The sequence below is a fragment of the Leptosomus discolor genome, chromosome Z (assembly GCF_034619465.1).
Source record: "Leptosomus discolor isolate bLepDis1 chromosome Z, bLepDis1.hap2, whole genome shotgun sequence".
NCBI classification, from domain to species: Eukaryota; Metazoa; Chordata; class Aves; order Leptosomiformes; family Leptosomidae; genus Leptosomus; species Leptosomus discolor.
Window position 1 is genome coordinate 50,762,916 of NC_141419.1, and position 21,459 is coordinate 50,784,374.

Sequence of the window (21,459 nt, forward strand, 5' to 3'; positions counted from 1 at the left end):
AAGAATACATTAGAAATTAGAAATTTGAAACTCTGAAGATGGAACCTATCATGTTTCTTTCTGGTCCTTCTTCTCTTCCGTTTGCAAACTCCACCAGGATGATTCTGTGTGCTTGAGGCCTGCTGTTCTACTTTCACAGTATTTTACATGGAAGACTCATCTCCGCAGGGAATGTATGTAAGAAAGCAGAGAGGTTGTGAAGAAAATGTTAGGAGTTAAGACAGAGAAAGCAAACCCTATGCTAGAAGCTGGAGGTGTGCAGTCATCTTGGCAGCTGTTAGCCCTAGTAGTTTTGGATTAAGGGAAGGGTTTGAGGAATTAGGGGTATTGACACAATAATGTCATTTGCACTATAAGATTGTCAGATAATCTAGGTTGGAAAGGGTCTTGGGAGGTGTCTAGTCTGACCTGCTCAAAACAGGGACTGACCTCAGAGATTGAGGTCAGGCTGGGTTGCTCAGGGCTTTGTTCAGTCCACGAATCCTGTATCAGCAGCATTTGCCAGTGTTTGGTTAATCTGAACACTTCAACCGTTTTTTCAGAACTTGTTTTTTTCTTCTGATTCCTGATCCTGGCTTCATGTGATGCTGGGGCATCTGAGAAGACCTCTTCAGGGCCCTGTGAAGAGTCTTCATTGCCATTTTAGTTTAAATGTCCAAGATATGAGTGAAAAAGAGTGGTTTCTCTGTGCAGTAGGATTTAAACTTTTCAGTCAAGATGTAATTATGTGAGGAACATTCTTTGTTTACAGGGCTATAGAATAGGGCACAAGGTATTCTGAGTGGAGGTCAGATGTTTGCTGTGGCATTTGTAAAATTAGTTATTTAGTATTATTTGATAAATTACTTCAACAAGGACATTTTTCCTTTGCTTATTTCACAGAATTGTTCAATTATGTCCAATTTGCAGGAAATGTATGTGATGCTTTCCGAATAGTGGGACCTGGATGGTATTTTGTTGTGTAAGTTCTAGGAAACTGCTAAGTTAATGACAAAAGATTGCTGAACACTTTGCCAGCCAAAAAGACTCTCAAAATCCTTCTCTTTGGGCTCTCAGATTATTTCAAAATGTGTTTCAGCTTAGTCTGCATATTTGATGTACTATGTTATACTTGAAATCAGTGCTGTGCGTAGGCTTAAGGCTGACAAATCTCTTGACTTCTAGTGAGACCCTCAGTGTAGGACCTGTACTTTTCCTTCTGCTGATCATTGAACATGCTGCAGAAAGATAGGCCCTATTCCAGGTTCAGGGGAAGTGAAGCTAACTTCCTTACTTGGGAGAAAGAGGATTGCTTAGCTATGTGTCCTGATGTTTGGCATTGTACCCTCCAGTGAGTTAGGACAAAGAACCTGTTTGCATCCAAGGGGAGGAAGGACAGTGTCCCAGGTGAGTTGAAATGGATCAGATGTAATCTTTCTTGTTCGGTTATTAAATGAGGTGTCTTGTCAGTCTTGTGCCCAGATCTAAATTTAGGTACTGGGCTTGACACAGGGATCTTGAAAACTCCCTACATTGATGCTGATTTGTCTTAGAGGAGTCTATCTTCAGAAGATGCCTGACTTCTGAATTTTAGTTTTCGGTGCACCTAAATTCTATTTTACCCAATAACTGTTTCATGTCAATGGCTTAACCTGTTCTTGGAGAAGGAACTGGAAGTCACCTTCGAGCGAGTTCCCTGCTAAACTGTGGACCCTTTTTGGGTACTTCTTTTTCAGCCAAAACAACTTTGAATTTTCTAGAGAAAGAAATTGCAAGGCAGGAGTGGAAGGGGAGAGCAGGTCCGCACTGAAGCCAGAGGTGTGATGCTGGGAAAGTGTATCTTAAGATCCCCTCCAATCCCAATAATATGGGAATCATTTTCCTGTCTGGGGCTGGCCTGTAGCAAAAGAGATGTGGTGGGAAGGTGTAGCATTTGCATTATGACTTCTTTTGGCTGCATGTTGGGACAAGGAATAATGTGGCTTGGTACTTGAAAGCAAAGGCCATGGTGAGCCTACCTTCATTGTGGGAGATTTCTCCTACATAGATCTGCAGCCTGGGAAGTACCTCACTCTGCCTGAGGGCTTGGTGTGGCAAGCCATGATTCCTGCTCTGGCTTGGTAACAAAACTGCTGTCCTAGCTGCCTGTCACACCTCGTCACTCTGAGAGGTCTCTGTCCCTAACTCAGCTGCTTGTCTGATCTTTCCCGAGCTTGTTATTACAAGTGATGCCCATCGAAATGCATCTTTTTTCATGTCAGTTGAGATCACTTAGAAGTGTAGGTTAGTGAGTGGTGAACAATGAAGCCAGCAGAGCTGAAGAAGCAGCAGTTGGTGGGACAGGGGACACACTGTTCTTTTTGCCCATGGTAGCAGCTGCTAGGGGGTGTTGACTCTCCAAGGAGGGCCAGGTTCATTGAAGATACAGCATTGCCCATGGCATTTCTTTTTGGCAACTAGATTGCCTCCTTCTCAGCCCCCTGCCTGACTACCAGAGTCCTCAGGGTGAGCCACCTGTGGAGTGCTGTACATTGTTCAAACCAGCATGGATCTAACAGCCCTGCACCTGCACATGTGCATCGCAGGGAAGTTTTGGGTATAGTCTTTAATTTGGCTCCTGCCAGAGCTGCGTTCCTTACTCCCTCCAGGAGCCAGTATTGCAGCATGCCATCTCATGTTTCAGACTCTGGCTTGCCTGATCTGTGTGTTAGAAGCATTGTGGGGTGATGACAGGGCAGCACTGGGCTTTTCTTGAGTCCCTGGGACATTTGTAGGGATTGGTGAAAGGTAACATTTTGTCAGGAGACTTAAATTCACTGTATAAGAGTCTGCATCACCACCAGATATACTTTAAGGATCAAAAAGGTTGGCAATTGTTAGCAAATAATGGAACACAAGGGACTTCATAAGTCAGTCCATGAAAGCTGCTGGTCCTGCGCACATGTCCTTATCATGGCACTCATCAACAAGTCCCACTTTTCTCTTGAAGTGTTTGGCTGCCTTTTGGAAGGCTGCGCCGCGCCTCACGGTTCTGATGGTTAGAAACCTCCCAGCTGTCTCAGTACTAAATGTATTGTATGGCCAGCTTGCACACATTTGTTCTGTGCCAACATTGTCCTTTAACTTCTCTTTCTCCTTCTGTGATGTTTACTCTCTGGATGTATTTATAGACAGCAAACTTACACCCCCTGAGCTTTCATTTTGCTACACTAAACAGACCAAATATTGACTTTTTTTTGGGGGGGGGGGGGGGGGTTGGTTTGGTTTTTTAAACATTTTTGTGTGTCATACTCTGTAGTTTTAGTTCATCCTTAAGCACATAACCAGGACAGTGTGCTGCATCTTTCATGGTCTTATCAAGGCCTTGGATGATGGTATTTAAGATTCCTCATCTCTAGTGGAAAGTCCTTGCCCAATTATCCTAGAATTTGTTATGATTGCTTTTTATCCAGGTCCTTCCCATAGGAGGCTATATCCATATCTAGTACCTCATTCTTTGCCCTCCATGGTTGTTCCCAGCTATAGGGCTGCCAGTTGGTGGCACTGACGACCTTTCCCCTTGTTTGACTGAATTTTTTCTCCAATTTCTGTTATTCCAGTCCTCCAGGTGATCCAGCTTTTGCCTTTCTGATGTTTTGATCCTCCTCTGTGTTGACAATACTGTTGTGCCTTCTGCTCCTCAAAGAATCTTATTTGTTACCTTCACTCAGTTCACTCTACAACCTGATGTCATCTCCCTCTTAACAAGCTCTTTCCTCATGTTTCAGCTCTTGTACCCATTTCCACCAGCTTAACAGTTAGCTTCCCACATAAAAAGCTGTTTCATATACTTCATTGAAGTCTAAAGGGAGAGACAATTAGGGATACCACCAAAGGAGGTGAAGTGTTCAAACTCTGGGAGGCCTGTGCTGTGTTTTATCTCTGCTTATTTTAAAATGTGTCTTTTATTACTGCCCCTTCCAACTTGTTCTGGTGCCTGGCATAGATCTAAATAATGTACCCAGACTTCTTCTTACTGTATTTCAGAAGGGGCAAATGTATGTTTAAATTTGTTTTTCTCTACCATATTCCAAATTTTTATTATATGATAATTATCCCCACCCTCCAAGTTTGCATCTGCTCATACTCCTGTAATACCAGGTTGGAGCCATCCATGTTGTCTTGGTTTGAAAGACAGGTGTCTGCAGAGGAAGGCAGGAGCCTCCCTTGAAATGGAAAGTGCAACCCCCTTCCCTCCAAATTATTATAATTTTGAAATTAACGGGCCTTCAGGCAAAGATATGGGGAATAGGAATAACAGTTCTTTACTAATATATATATATATATAACACAAGGCAGGGAAAAACAAACAAACAACCCACTGGTTTACACTGACAGAGTCAGGAATACAACCTGACACCCAGTTAGGGTGGCAGTAGCAGTCCGATAAGATGCTGGCTGCAGTCCTCCTGAAGCGATGGATGTAGTTCTGTTGAAGCAGCAATCAGGTAAAAGAGTCTGGTCTTCCTCCGAAGGTCCAGTGGTAGGCCGGTAGCTCTTGTCCTCTGGAATTCCAGTGGGGGGAAAAGCTCCTCTGGGAATCCAGTGGAAGAAGGCTGCTAGGGTGTTCGAGATCTCCGTTTTTATTTGGCATGGACTGCTTGGCTCCTTCCCCCCGGGCGGAGCATCTCACAATGGGATGGGGAGCCGTGAGGCAGTTCCTTGCTGGGCCATTAACAGGAGATAGTCCAGGAGCGAGTTATCGATGGGTCAGGCGATAAGGCATTGTTGTGCCCAGTAACAGGAGATAGTCCAGAGGGGGGAGGCAGGGAGCGCCGCCCCACCTGGTCTCAACAGCTCCTGAAGATGGTAATAGAATACTTTTTTTTTTTCCTTTTGGCACATTTTACACTGTAACCTAGGACACATGTACCTCAATTTAAGTCTGTGAAGCTTTGTGAGTTCAGGCTTCACTTTGAGGGAGATCGCTTCCTTGTGTTCAGTGCTTTCATTTCCATGGGCAGCCTTTGCTCTAGACTTGGTACCACCTTTATGCAAACCTTGGCAAGGCATTCATGCAGGCTCTTCCGAACTACTTTTTTTTTTTTTTTTTTTTTTTTTTCCTCTACTGCCTAGCACCTCAAGTTTTTATTTCCTTATCTTCCTATTTACATAACTGGCAAGATCTTTTTCTTGTTAATCTTTCATGCAGAGTAGCTCTGCTTGGCTCTTGGTAATTCTCACTTTCCTCTCCAACTCTTGACCATATTTGTCAGTGAGGTTTTCTTCCATTCTTGCTCTTATATTTTCATGTGCTTCATTTCACCCTCTTCCCTGCATCATGGCTTGCTTCTGTCTGACTGCCAGTAGTCTTGTCTTCAGGATTTTTTTTCTCTGCTGATATATCTCTCTTTCTTTCCCCTGTTAGACTTGCTGCTTCTTTCTTCCTGGTCATCCTATCTCCTTCTCCTGCTTAATGCTTCTCTTCATTATCTGGGTGGAAACAGTACCTCAACTCTAGTGGGAGTACCTCATTCATCCAGTGAGAATCTTTCTTTGCTGCATCTTTTTTTCCCTGTGCATTTTCCAGAGCTAAGATCTATCTTGTTCTATGTATCTTCATGCATCTTCTCCTTTCCTTTATTTTCTTCTGCTATGACTGCATATTTTTATTTGAACCTGAGGCGCTTTTCTCAGAGATTTTTCTCTTTTTTTTTTTTTCACAAGAAAGCTGTGAAGGATGCTCAGCATGCCTCATCTTTCTCATCTGCTGTTGATGTCTGCAATTTCTTCAGGCCTTCCCATCACTGTCATAACTTCAGATGTCCTGCCTTCATCTTCAAAAGCACGGAAGAACCTCCCACTGCACTTACAATGTATTATTTTCTGTTTGCTGGATCCCTTCATTCCTGCCTATTGACTATTTAAATTCCTCATTCAGTTGTCAAGCTAATATTTTTTTTTTGATTCAGTTGCTATCTCATGTCCCAGAATCTCTTTTGTGGCTTGCCTTAGAGAACAGAAGAGTGTGAAAAACAAGTAAAAGTCTTTTCTTTTTTTTTTTTTTTTTTTTTCCTTCTTAACACTGGGTTATTATTACTGGATGTCTTGTGCCAGAGTCACGATATCAACATTTATGGCAAAAGTTTTGTAGCTATGTGCCGTCAACCCTTAGAAAGAAGATTTGGATTTGCTATATTGAAGCACGTTCAAGCTGTTTATGTTATTCTTGGTGGGATGGTGATACTAAACTTTGAACTAGAATGGGGAAAGAAGGTCATATAGATCAATAGAAACTGGTTAGGCAATATCCCAGTGTGCTTGGATTTCAGTTCTTTCCCTAGGTCTAATTCTACTGTCTTTCAACATAGGTCTGTGTTGTCCTATCTATCTGTACTGTCCTTGCTATCATTTGTTAGGCAGGGGTCTTCTCTGACGGCAATAACCCTGGACAAAGTTGCAGGATTCAAAACTGGAATGCTGTACAAATAATTATTTTTTCTTGGGCAGGAGAAAACCCAGCTTCAGTCTTGGAGCTGACAGCCCAGGGAAGACTGATTGATACAAGTCCATCATGTACAGGGACTGTGCCTTGGAGGAAAAGGAATGGTTTCAAGTGCATGAAACCTGGCATGAAACCCATTTCCTGTTGGAGTCACAGGTGGTTTAACTCTTAAACATAGGAGATGTTGGTACTAAATTGATACAGCCTGCTATAAGGAGCTCTGAAGTAGCCTCCAGCCCTTACCAGCTTCTTGGGGAGATGCTGATCTAATTTGTCTCAAGCAAGCTCTGAAGGCACAGTAAGGTAGGCTGAAAATCCTGAAAAGACTCAGTTATCTCTGGCTTTTTACTGGAGATGTGGGCTGATTCCTCTTCATGCTTATAAGGTCTCACTAAATAGGAATCCTACTCTGTATCCCACCGTTACCATTTTGAGAAACAATGACTTTGGGTGATGGGTTTGACTTTTTCTCTTCTCTTAAGCCCTTCCTAACAACCACTGCCTTCTCTGAGCCTGAGACAGCTTCCTTGCCAGTCCCAGACCAGGTGGCTCTACTGAAATACATTATTTTCCTCATGCAGCATCTCAGGCAGTGGTTTTGTGAGGCATCTGGAGCTGACCATCAGGTCATCAGTCACATATCCCTTGGTGACCTAGAGCAGAGACTGACTCGTTGACAGAAACTGGATAATGTTTCTTGGCCTCTTTGCTCACTTGACCTCATTGGCAGTGACATTTTCGGTTAGCTTAGTGAGGACTGTAGATCTCAGAGTGCCTGTCTGTGAAGAGGGTTTGTGCCTGTTGGGGGTCAGGCCGGTGTGCCTTCAGTAGGACACGGGTGGAAGGAGGAAGGCAGTGGGTGTCTTTCAGTGAGTGAGCTGGGGTGGGGAAGGGAAGAGGATCCAGTGCAGCCCCACGCAGGTGCTCTCAGAGGGATAGTGTTCAGAAGTTGGCACTGTCCGCTTTTGCTTTCATGCATATCTAATATTTTTTCTCTAAACCTTCATCATAGTGCTCCTTATTACACATGCTGTTTGTAGCTATTAAACATACTTGTTTTGAGATAACTCTTTGCAATATGGCACATACATAATTAGGTATAATTAACTCCAATTAACCATATTAAGTTTTGCAACACTTCTTCTGCTGTATTCTGAAGCTGGCTTTAATAGATTTTGTGACTAACAAACCCACATTTGCAGAATAAAGTTATACAAACTCATTCATATTCCAGGGGTTCCCTTTTTCATTTCAGTACTGTGCCTTTGAATCCTATCATTTCTTGTTCAGTTTTCTGCATAATTAACTTGCAGCCTGGAGGACTCTCTCCCCCTGAGTGCAGGATCCTCATAGCGCATCTTTGGTGCTCTTCACATGACACTTCTGGGGAGCTGCTGATCACGATGGCATCTCAGTGCCCAGTTTACAAACTCCTTACCTTGCCAAAGCTAGTTAGATGAGTACATGCTATGTTTGACAAAGGCCTAAGTACCACAGTGGTACTTCACCTTGCTTACTTAAACACTGAGCCAAAATTTTGCCTTTTATTGTTTTTAAAGTCTGCTTTGCCCTACTTTTCCTTTTAGTATTAATTTTGTTGTTGGTTTTGTTGTTCTTGTTGGAAAGTGCTCTGAAAGTGTCATGCATTAAGAAGTTATATAAAACAGGTGATGGATTGAAAGACAAATGCAGTTTGGCAATAAGAGAAAGATGCTAATGCAGTTTATGTATGAGGAGCATACTGAGGCATATTGTGACACCCTCTGGTGCCCAGCACCCCACATCTCCGATGAAGGAGAATTGGCATCATCTTTTGCAGCTCAGCCTATTATTTGAAGGTGGCTCTTGGTCCTCTAGATGCTGGCTAACATGTTTCTTAGCATATTGCCTCCTAAAATACATCTGGAAACAGCAAGACTGCTAGTGTATATTTCAAGGCCTGTTCTGTGTGCAGTTCATGAAAACCAGAAAGTGCACGCAGAGTAGATGCCAGAAATGCTGCCATTGGCACAAAAGGGTCTTTCAGCTGATCTCCATACGAAAGAGTTTCTTGACATCAAAACAGTTCACTACTCCCCAGTTTTTCAAGGCTACATGGGTATTAATTTGCTTCAGGTTATAATCAAGCTGTCACTGATTTTAATGGGCCTTGGATCAGACAGGCCTTAGTTTTTATATGGTTTCCATTACAGTGTTAATTAACTTAGCATGCAGATTTAGCTGTGAAGCTTAGGGATTTCATTTGGGTTTTATAATTTAATTGTGGAAATGTGGCAGTAAATGCAGATGAGAAGTTATGTGCAATTAATATTGACTCAGGACTACTCAAATGTCAGACACTTGTCTCTGCAGACTCACTAGGAAATCCAATGTGTTAAATATTGATTTTGTAATGTGGTGTTTTCAAACAAACTTGGTACTGGCCTATTCTTCCTGAACTGTATTCTTCCCAAAGTCAGGACTGTGTGAAAGCTTGATGACTGCAAGACTCAGCTCTGAAAATCAGAAAATCCTGTCACTTGGCGATGCTGGCAGCAATGTTAGCTCCCGCAACATTTTTTTCCAAAATGCTGAAAGAACAAATAGGCAGAATTAGCCTCTGTGTGGGTGTGGGTATGTGTATGTGAGGGTAGGTATGGAATTGTTTTCATGGCTTTTAGAGGAATATAATTTAGAGCTGTTGATAAACAGCTCATGGAAAGTTTGGGGAATGAACTGCTCATATCACAGCAGTTGGGATGCCTTTGCCTGGTCTGAAAGAGTCCATGCAATGGCAGGAAGGGTGGTCAGTTTCCATGCTGACCTTGTCCTTGGCATAGCCCACAGACTGAAAGACAGGCTGACTACCATAAGATGCGTTGATATTAGTCTGCTGAAATCTCCATCTGTTTTAGAGAAATAGCTCAAAGAGGAACTGGGATTTGTATCATAAGTGGCAAAGACTGCCATATTGAAGAAATGAGTAACCTGTTGTCATATCCAGTAGCAAGACTAGTAGTCACAGGTTTGTAGCAGTCAAAGGTAAAACTTTCTAGCTGTCTGTATACTTAACTGGGGAACATGTAACTTGACAGGTATGGAAATGACATTATTGGAAGTGTCCAATAACAGATTGGGCAAGTATCTGTTACGGGTTGTTCAGGTAGAGCTGGTCCTGCCGAGGTGCCTCTTTAGCCTGATTTTCTGAAAGGCTGGCATTCTGCTGTACTTTTCGATTATAGCTGGTGTTTGGTATTCCAAGGAATGAAAAGTCCCTGCTCTGCTGTGGGCCTGGTGTGGATGGAAGAGGAATTGTTCTGATCACAGACATCCTCAGGCCTCTGGTATGGCCCATCACCTGGAAACCTTCACATAGTGCTTAATATAGCACCCTGTGGAAACTGGGAGGGAGGGCACAAGACCTTGCCTCTTGTGCAGCCCTCTAATTACTGAGGTATGTGTGGCTACAGATGTCACTAATAGTTTAGGCAAAGAGGCAGAAAAAAATAAACTTCCTGAAATAGTTGCTAGATTTAAATTGGAGGTAATGGGGATTGTGCATACTGCCTCTTCTTTACATTCACTACTCAGAAAGAGGGCAGCAAGCAAGGAGGACTGATTGGAGGGATGTTTGTGCCCTGCAAATTGCAGAGGTTCATTGAATTGAAAGATGCCCTTAGTCTTGTAGGGCAGCAAAACTTGTTTGTTTAAAAGTGGAACAAACATAAAGGCAGTGTTAAAATCACTTCAGCTGTCAAAAGGGACAGAGACGACAAATTACATAGGTAGACTGCTGAACTGCATGTTAAAGGCACAACTGCATGGGCAAGCTCTGGAATGAGTGGGTTGGTGTTTCTAGAACATGTTGCTCAGATCTGTTGTGCACCATGGTCTTCACAAGACTTAGATGTTTGACTGCTACTTCATGCTTCCTTTCTGGGTCATGTGCAACTCCCTCATTCATGATACTTCAATCTTCAACCTGCCTTGGGAAGTTCTGTTGGGGACCACAAAATACATGGTGTGTTGCATGTGGTTCAGGATGGGGAAGGAAAGAGAAGTGTCTGTGCTGTTGTGTTACTAAAGGGTGTCTCTTCCACGGCTCCTTGTGCTGGAAGTAGTCCCACCTTATAGCTTTGTATTTGGAAGGCTGTTCTGATGGACATGTCTTCAATACATGACCCCTAATTCCTCCCTCCCCATTTGTTTAATCTGCCATGTAACTCAACCTTGGGCGATAGGGCACTGGAGGGCAGCAGAAAGTCTATACCTGAGCAATTGTCAGATGTCAGAGCAGGGGTCCCACAAGTTGCCCTGCATTTTTGCAGCCTCATCTCCTTCCCTCCCCATAAAAAATATGGACTTTTTAGAAAAGAGGGAAAAATGTGATCCCTTCCTCCCCTGCTCCCCACCCTGCTTTTAAAGGCAGGCTGCAAGCGATAACGTTTGGAGCAGAGTGATGTCTGAGCCTGCAGCTTATTGCAATTTTCAGTGCATTGTTTCTCCATGTGAAAAGCTGAAAAGCTAAGCTGAGACAAACAGTCCATAATTGCTGCTCCAGCTTCTCCTGGAAAAGCTCTACATTGGTCTATGAAGGGAGAAGCTGTATGGGGGACTGCCTCCAAGCATTGGCCCCAGACTGTTGTTCGTTATACATAGAAGAAAATACCCAGTTGCCTAGGATCATTTTGGAGGCATGGTTTGTAGTACATGTGCACACTGTAGTTGCTTCACCTTCAGGGCACCTGGTTGTGTTGAGTTACATGTAGTGACTCAGAGGACTTTCCCTTGGTGGAACATAAAAGTTCAATTGCAGTCCATCAGCTTACATAAAAGTTTGAACTGTTTTTGTTCAAGTGCATTGCCGTATATTTTTAGACTAGGCGAACTTTATGCACACTCCGTTTGCCAAATCCACCACTTTGCTACATCCAGTGAGAGGGTATCAAAATCCCTCTGAAGCTTTTAGGGACTGCAGTGGTGCAGAGTGCTCTGTGAACACAGCCATATTGCTTGTGCATCCAAATCTCAGGGGGAAAACTGCTAATTTGTGCATGGCGCAAGTCCCACTTTCTAAAAGTTACCAAAAATATTAAAAAAGTCTAACTCAGGAACTGCTGCTCATATTTAGAGTATTGGAATAGATTAGGATAGATCCTTATAGACTGCAGTTATTAAAACCCTCATGATGTGAGTGTATTCAGTCTTATATTTGGTATTATACAGAACTAAAACTGTACATATCTCTGCCTTTTCTTGTTTATGTTCTACTCCACTTAATGCCATTGTCCATTTTGTTGTGCTTTTATTCCTGGATCTGTTTTGTCAGTTCCTCAAAGAGTCACCTCTATGTCTTTTTCCATGAAAACTCCTAAACCTGATTGAGTCTCCCTGAACCCTTCTGCCAGGCCTCTGGACATACTTATTTCATTAGGGCTGCTGGATGCTCGAAACATTTCCTCTTTCTTCTTGCCCTTCCCTAACTTCTGTTCTTAAACATTCTGACTACAGGAACCATCCCTCGATGCTGGGAAGGAGCTTCACACATGCTTGTATTTTTTCTGTGCCTTAACTCCCTCAGAAGAAAAATGGGAATGCCTGCATGGTTTAGGATTTTGGGTTTCAAATATTTTCTTTTTGTTACACTGGAATTTTTACTAGAGATGCTTTCTTGCCAAAATACTTTCCAATGTCAAGTTTTTTTATTAATTAATTTGTTTGTTGCTCCCTGCTGTGTCCCAGGACACTTTGAAAATGTGAGGTTTTTTCAAGAGTTTTATCCTGCTGCTAATATTTATATACATCAAGTTGCAATAAAACCAAATAATTTTCTCATTAGCAATGCAGTCTGCAGAAGTCAAATAATTTCTCCTCTGGCTATTTCACAGACACCATGCACTTGAAGTAGGAGAGAGGAAAAAAGGTTTCAAAAAAGAGGACTCAAGTTTAATATCATGCACTCAAGAAGGCTTGAAAATATCCCTTTCATCATACCATATCTATTGTTTTAATTTGGTGGCATTCAGTATTGGTGCATGAGGTATGAATGTCCTTGCATGATGCATGCACAGACAGAAGGTAAAAGGATTTAACAGAGCCCCTTCATATAAGGAGAACCTGAACCAGACCATGCCTCAATGAGATTAAGTGAAAGCGACACTAAAGGCTTTCCAGGACTTCCTAAATGTTGAAGCGCACCTGGTTTTAGACAGGTGTATGTTCAACACGGGAGCTAACCTGGGGCTTCATTCCAGGAGTCTTTGTTGCAGAGTTTTGAGTAGCCTTTTGGATATGCATCTTTATGCTGGAGGAAAGCCCTCATAGCTTCAGCAGCTGGAAGAAGATTGCAGTGGTCTTTGCTCATTGTGTCTCCAGCTGGGCTGAGCTGGTGTCAGTAAAACTGGTGTCAGTAAAACTCTGAGTCTGGGTTTCTTAACAGTGAAGTTCTTGTGGATGACAACAGCACTGCTGCTGACTGAAGGTGTGTGTGCTCCTAGCTCTGTTAACACTGCGGGGAAGTCAACAGCTTCCTCTGTTGGTGTTCTGCACCTGGCAAATACCTACCATCCTCCTGGGCTGGTGCTGCAAGGGATGTAGAGATGGGGTGTGTCTGTCAGGGTAAATTTGGGGGAAGAGGAATGAAGGAAATAAGTCTTAGCATTACCGGGCCAAGGAGGCAATAGCCACCAGTGGTCTGTGGCATTGATGAAGGTGGCACAGTAACTGAGCCAGAAAAACTATCACGACTAGCTTGGATGCTAGTCACCCATTAGCTGGTGTCTTGTTCTCATCCCACTAATGCAGACCAGCAGTTCAGAGACAGCTGGAGAAGTAGCATCTGTATGCGGGTGAAGAAAGCATGTAGTTTCCCTGCAGGGGAGCATATGAGCTCCACAGGAGGGGAGCTTATGTGCTACTCCAAATAGAGGCTGATTGTGTGTTTTCTTTTTACCTCTTAAAAAGGTGTCTGTTGGGCTACTGATGCTTTTGCTTGTGTGCAGCTCTTGAGACCTTTGTTTGTTCCCACAGCAGGATGTCCATTTCTGTCCTGTTAGTGTCCATCACCGCAGCATCAGACCTTTGCCATGAGCAAAGAACAGGGCTAGTATCTGTTGTGCGTGGATCTTCCCTTGCTGTTCCCTGGTGGGAAGATCTCTGTGGTGGTTTATTAAATAGCTGATATTCTATGTGCTGTTTCCTCTCTAGTGAACTCCAGCAGTGGAGATGGAGTTTATAAAAGGGATAGCATCTTTTCCCCTGTTGCTTGTCTCACGCTGTGCCCATTTGTAAGTATTTAGCATTGACAGGCTCTACAGATGTGCCATTATTTCTGTTAGATGAAATCCTGCAGTTACATAAATGTCAAAACCTCACATTTGCTCCCTCTCTGTTGCAAGAGCCTTCCTGCTGCAGTAGCGATGTTGTGCAGAGCAGTGATATCTGCTCTCCAGAACTGCCTCTGCTCAAAAGCTGGGGTGGATGAGCAGCTCTATGGAGCAGAGTAGGCATTCCCCAAGAACATTTTCACTTTTCTTTCCCTTTCAGTAAAAGGGTATCCTAGCAGCCCTGTGAAGCTTGCTTCTTTTTTTATTTGTTTTACTCATTCACACAGGCACTGTGGTAGCAGTCACTGAGTTAAACCCTTTGATTGATGAATGTCTTCAACTTGCAGGAGGAATGCTGTTCATTTGGAGGCCAGTGCAAATATGGAGGAATAATACTAGGATTTTTTTCAATAATCCAATTGTTTTTTTTCTCCTGGACCTTATGTCTGTGCCACATGTGTCACAGTCTGGGGAGTGTCCAGCACAGCTTAAAGCTACAATGCTGGGCATTGGCCAGGGAAAGACATCTGCATGAGTGATATACTATGATTTTTTCCATCTCAGATATTGTTCCCTAGCGGGAATCTAAGTGGGATTAGGAGCTGAAAGAAGAGGTGAACAAGGGATGTCATAAAAAGAGGTAAAAAACCTGTACTGAGGGGTGTTGGGGATACAGAAGGGGATGAAGTGGGGAAAGGCAGGCAGTTTAACTAAGAAATGTTGCCGCTGAGAGTCACAAGCATGTGGTTTATTATTTAGTGGTGGACAAATGGTCCTGGAAGAGTGGCTTTCTACATGTGGAATGACAAGGTACCTGGGCTCAGTGCTTGTCCACCCATTTATATTCAGAAGAAGCTGCTTGCTAGGCCTGCTTTTCCAGACTCATGAAGGTACTCAGGACCTGGTGCTGATTAGAGAGAGGAGTGGGTTTGGACCTGGTGCTGCAGGGTCAGTAATGGCAGAGCACCTTGACGGCTGTCCTGGGCTCTCAGCTGAAGATAGTGTTCAGTCTTTTTCAATTTGGAGACTATTAGAAAAAAGTGGAAATCCACCACCACATTCTGCTCCACATTTGATGATTCCTTCCTCTGTGTGCAAAAGCAGACTGGGTCTTGCAGAAGAGGAAGACAAGTAGCAGTATTCTTCAGATCAGGCTCAGGAAGTGGGAAGAGACTGGCTGAAGAGCTGTTTGAAAACACAGGCTGTGGTAAGGATCTGCACTAGTGGGTGCATCTGCAGAAAAGAAATGGGGAGAACACCATGAAATCAATGCTCAGAAGGCAAAAGGAAAGTCAGGGTGCACTGAGAGGAGGGCAAAGTGTGGAACAAGCAAACCTGCCATAGGGAAACCCCTAGTGCAGTTCTCAGGTCCCTGTTCATTGTAGAGAGGAGCAAACTGGAGGTCCTTCAGAGGGTGGCTGCAAAAATGAGAGGAGTTTGTCAAATAAGAGAAGAGCTCGGGCAGTCAGATGTGCTCAGTCAGGGAAGAAAAACAAGACAACCATGTTGCAGGTTGCTGCAAAGATAAAAAAGTTAGACAAATTATTTTCAGTCATTGGCAAAGGCTATTCAAAGAAAATGGATTTTGAGGGCCAGCAAGGTAAATCATTGAAATACTCCAGTGAAAGTTGTAACCTGCAAAGTTTTAGTTTTTTTGAAGCAGAAGTAAAGATCTTCAGTGGGCATGGCATCAGCAACATAACCAAGAATACAGCTGGCAACTAGAGCCAGTTGTGAAGTAGCCAGTGGACCCACCTTTCAGATTAGAGAGCTTGCAGGGAAGAGCTGAAATATGCCCCTGTGAGGGCTGCTTTCCTCGTGCAGATTCTGGCAGAGCCCCAAATCTCAGCCCCTGTCTTTCCAGGAGAAGGTACAGTTGCGTTACAGAAAGGCTCTTTTAAAATGGGGAAGAAGCCACCTTTACTTTTGTTTTTGTGATTGGATAATAATTGATAGAGAATGTAGTGATAGGTACTTTAGTCCAGTTTGATGAATGCAGTAGTTATACCTTGTCACTCTGTATGCATATGCGCTATGCATGTCACCATGGTATAGTGCAGAAGAGTCAAACAATATGAAATGCAGAAAGGGAGTTGTGTGCAGAACATTTTCACCTGGCCTATACTTTCCCCAGAAATGCCAAAGCATGTAAGAGAATGGTAGTGGATTAAGGTCTTGGAGTGCAGCACTGGGCTTCAAGGGTCCATCAGGGTGTTGCATCTCCTTCCTTCTCACACTTTGGTGAATGCAGTAAAATAATGGTGCAAAACTTCTGAAGGCAAATCTGAACTGCCAAACCAAGATGTAATACCTGACAGCTCTGGATGCACCGCATTGACTCCAGCTGTATGAAAGCAAATTCTAGCCAGACAAAGTCAGCAGTAAGAGGAAGTTGTAAGTGGTAAATCTAAATGAAAGATCTAATTAATCCTCACCTATTTATCTTAGTAACTTCTGCTGAATGGTGACAAAAATGCTGGAATATTAAACCAGGACTATGATGTAAAATGCGTTTCCTACCTCTCATGAATACAATTTCAAGCTGGATTCTGTCATTCTTGCTTATATTCAGTAATAACTTTTTGGCTTATGTAAATCCATTTGCTTGCTAAGAGACAGATTACTGTATAAAGGTCTGGCCAAATATTATGGAAAAAAAATATAGCCTGGTTTTGCTTATACCTAAGTCTGCCCCATCTCCATTTTTGGCATGCATTGTAGTTTATTCTTGAGTACTGTGTTAGCCTCGCTGACATGTCGAACTGGATACATAAGACCATTTTCACACGGTCTTTGCTTATTTGATCAAGCACTTGATCTAGTGCTTGAAATTTCTTGCCTGCTTGGCCTCTTGCAGTACCCTGCTGACGACTAATTCACTGAAACTGGCATGCAATAATTCTTCAGCACTAAGCTTCATGTTTTCATCTGGTCCAAGGTTATTTTCCCCCTTGCTTTGTGCTTCCCTTCTCTGGCAGCAGTTTTCACCCCAGCGGAAGATTGCTGCATGGAAGGTGTGCCTCCTGCAGACACCCTTTGGGTACTTCTTTCTTAATGTTAGCTGTTAACTGTGGCAGCTGGAGAGCATGTACACAACCCAATCAGCCACCCTTTTCAGCTGGCAGAGGGAAAGGAACAGAAACCTGCAACCTGCAGCCACTGTAGTCATTCCACCCTGTAATGTGAGCAAAGCCTGCTGCCCACTTCAGGATAGCTTACTTAATCTGCAGGAAACCTTATTTCATATAGAAGAAAAACCAGCACAGTAACTGGAAATTAAATGTATTCTCCCTACATCACAGCATAAGCAGTATTTATTTGTACATGTCTGTATAATCTAGCATAGCAGTGTGCAGCAGCCTGACCTCTGGACTGATTTTGCAGTTGGGCTTACATCGCAGGACCTTGTTAATTTCCACAGGAGAGCGTGAGGGGAGAATGAAGATGTGTTAGTCCTACGGAAAGTGTGCTGTCTCAGTGAATAATGAGTAATATCTCTGCAACCAGTGCTGCAGTCCTTTATGAGGTAATGTGGTCTTTGACGTCAATGGGAAGTCTGCTTCCGCAAAAGCTGAACAGTGATTGCAGGATTTGGTTTCATGGGGTTTTATGAAGCACAACTGTCAGAGCCACTGAAAGAAATCAGGATGTATTTCACTTTCAGACCACCTGGTGTATCTATTCATGATGCTTTTTGCTGTCACCTTGGTTTACTGCGTTGCTACTCTGCTATATATTTTTGTGTCCACACTCTCCAGTCAGTTTTTCTTCACTTGCTCTGTTAAGACCATGAAGTGGGAGAACAGGCAGGTTTGTTCTTCACCAGCTTCACTCTGAGTCACTCTGGCAGGAAATGCACAGGTACATGAGCTTTTGGGTATTCAGCGGGGTACTGTTTATAGCCTTTGCTTGCAGTACAACACTTAAGCCAGTAACACCCAGTTGCATGTTCGTGCTACTGTGGCGGGTCTGTTGTATTGTTTTTCGTTTCTCTGTGGGGAACAAGATCATGAAAGCACAGGGGAAAACATACCTCTCAAACAGAAAAGGCTGAGGGCTTAAGAGAAATGTGTGCTTTCAGACAACAGGGCTTTCAGTGGAAAAATTTCTCTGACCTTGTCCTAAAGCAGCTGGCAGGGATGAGCAAACATGAGTGTGCCTGTGTTTACGTGAAGAGAAGAGATGTGAAGATGAAGTCAGCAGCAGTCCTAAGGCCAATCTTAAATGTATACGAAGTGCATTTTCAGAGTTGGAGATAAAGGCAGTTATTTGCAAAACCTCAAGGGCAGTTCATGGGTGAGGTCTCTGTTTTGGGTCATGGAGCCTCATGGGGAATGTGGTGCCTGAGGGGCAGCCCTCAGCTGTGTTCACTTGAGGGTTGCAATGGTCCTGGTAGGTGGAGGGAAGCAGGCACAGGACAAGCAGTAGCCAACGCTAGCCACTTTTCTTGCAGGGCCATGTCTCCTGGGCAAGATCTACAAGGCAGGGAGCAATTCTTGTCGTATTTCAAGAGGGGCATGAGTGAATTTCCCAGGTAGTGAGGAACACATAGCTGTCTGGATTTTTTGGTACTTTCTGTGCTTTGATAACTTCTGTGCAGACTTACGGCTGCATTTATGTCACTTGTTTTTTTTCCATCTAATTCCCTGTAGTGTAGTGGTGGGGAGGGATTATGCCTTCTCTATTCATTAATTTATTTTAATGGAAGAAGTGGATAAGGAACATTGATTTGTTGCTGCCTGGGGTCCCTTTCCCAGTGGATTGTGGTCATTTCTGTATGTGGTGAGTTGACCTTGGCTGGATGCCAGGCATCTATGAAGCTGCCCTATCAATTGCCTCCTCAGCAGAACAGGGAGAAGAGTAAATACGATGGAAGAATCCTCGTGGATCAAGATAAAGGCAGTTTAATAAAGCAAATGCAAAGGCCATGCATGGAAGCAAAAGAAAACAAAAGATTTATTCTCTACTTCCCACCAGCAGGTGATGTCCACCCACTTCCCAGGAAGCAGGGCTTCAGAACCTATAGCAGTTGCTCTGGAAGACAAACTTCATAATGACAAATGACCTCCCATCCACCCCTCCTTTCTTTTAGCTTTTATTGCTGAAGACAACATATGGTATGGAATATCCCTTTGGTCAGCTGAATCAGCTGTCCTGGCTATGTCCCTTCCCAAAATCTCGCCCAGCCGCAGCCTACTGGTGAGCAGGGAATGCTGGAGAGACAGCGTTGATGCTGAGTCAGCCCTACTCAGCAGTAGCCAAAACACTAGTGTGTTATCAACACCTTTCTAGCTACCAGTAAAAGGCACAGCACTATGAGGGCTGCTATGCAGGAAATTAACTCCATCTCAGCCACGTCTAATATACTGTAATATCAGATCTTTGGTTTCACAGTTTCTGAACACTGCCAGTGTTATGGAGCACCACCAGAAACTTGCCTTTCTGCACTAGAGCAACCTGAGTCCTTGGGCTTGTAAATACATCCATTTCACCAGTGTGACAGCTAGAAAGGTTATTTGTCCAAAGACCCATGCAAAATAAGTGACAGGAGGAGAATAAATCTGTGCTGGTCTTTGAATAACTAAGTCACCAAATAATCAATTAGATTTCTCCTAGGTGAGGAGGCCCTTACACTGCTTGTTTTGGTTTAGCCATATATAAAACCCTGTATCACATCAGTCGTTTTCACTTGTGCTGCGTAGTAGTTTTTGAGCTTGTAGACCTCAGGTTTTTTTCAGACGATGGGAAAAATCCTGCACTTCTAGGTTTGCAATGAAGTTAAAGGATGTAGAGATGAAGTGAAGATCATGTTTTGATGCTGAATGCAGTGGTTGGGAATAACTGTTCTGAGTCTGGCCACCCTGACTGAAATACTGCCCTGTGCAAGGGAACACAGGCTGAGGATGAGAGGCCAGGACTCCAGCCTGTAGTCACTGTGTCTGTGGGATGCTGGTGTCCACACTGCATTAATGTTTGTGGACTGCGTTGGCATGAAAATTACTTGCCAGCTAATAAGCACACTGGAGCACAGTGTGTGTGACAGGATGGGTGCTGCTCTGTGGTGGCATCCCTCTGGTCTTACTGCCCAAGTACTCCTTTGCCAATTAAAGCAATTACAATAGAAAGTGCCAGATTGACTGTACTGGTGCAAGAAGATTAGGGAGGAAAATGCTCTGGGGAAGGGCTGTGTCACTGTGGAATATGTCTGCCAACAGGATTTATCAGGTGGTACGTGGGACTCAGGAAAGATGCCAGCCTCTGGCAATTCTGCTGTTTTTCATTAAGTTGTGCCTTTATCTGAAACTGCTGAGGACCCAACCCCAGTTCTGCAAAGCTAGATCACCAGTGTCTGAAGAATGTGTGGGTGGTATGGGTCCTTGATAGAGTGCTACTGTGCTGATGGAGGTTGTCCAGGAAGGGTCAAGTGCAGACTGGTGAAAAACAGTGTTGCCGGTGGAGGCTGTGTTGTGGTGTCCTATGAGAAGAAAAGGTGACCTCCTTCCATTTTGGAAGTTTTCTTAATAGGACTAGGTGGTGTGCTAGGTTCTTGATGCCAGTAATCAGTGGAATTGGTACAGACATCTACTGGCTGGACAATAAACTACTACTCTAAAAAGTCTCATTAGTTAAAGCAAGTCTGATCAGAGTTCAGCACAGATTGTGACACATTTGCAAGAGGGATGTTTTCCCTTGCCTATTGGAGATTCTCCCTGTCTGGTTGGTAATCAAGCTTGGTTGATTGGTTGGTTGGTAATCTTGGTTGGCTTAACAAAGAGTTTAAAGCAGTAAAGTCTCAGTTAGTTTCTAGCAGTGAAATTTTAATTCTTTGAACTTGCCACAGGCTTATCAGGTCCTGCTTCTGAGGAAAGTGAGGTTGCCTTGTGACATCCTGCTTCACTGGGTTAAAAACATTGGATAGGCAGTTTCTGTCTTCCTAGTGTTGTTGGGGCTGTGATGGTCTGAGGGTACAAGGCAAAATTTTGGGCGTAATTACTAAGTTTTACTAAATTAGCTAGTATAATAGATAAAGAAAAGTACATAGCTGCATACCCTGAGAGCTTTCAGACACATGACTTTTCTTCAGGTCCACCCTAGATATTAGTGTCTGTTTCCCAGGCTTGTTTGGTGACAGCTAGAAACCATTCCAGCTCTCTACTGCAATTGTTTGTTTGTTTGGCTTCTGTGCCTTTTTCAGGGGTTGAGGCTTTTTTGCTATTTTTTCGTCTGAGTTTATGTTTGCTAGAAGTCTTAGTCCTACACTAGAGTAAGTTCATGCCAGGCAAGTGCTGATCTATGTGAATGGATGCACACAAAATATTAGTGACCGAAGTGTCACTAAGTGTCATAGACAGCCATTCTTCTCGGTGGCTGAATAATTTTTCAAACTGTACTTTAAAATGTACTTATGTGATTGCTCTGCTTTCTTGAGCAGTCCTCTGCAATTTTATGTAGATGAGTTTTCTGCTTTACAGGGGGGAGGCACCTGAGATGAGGTCTGATGGTTTTCATTTAGGTATTTGTATGCAACTCTGGTACTTCATTTTGCAAAAAAAAAACAACCCAGGTTATTTTTATACATAAAAATGCATGTTGTTCATTTAAATGACTGCAGCAATTCTGCCAGCTCAGGCATTAAGAATCCTTTAGTAATACTGAATATTTTCCAGAGGACAACATAAAGTGACAACATTT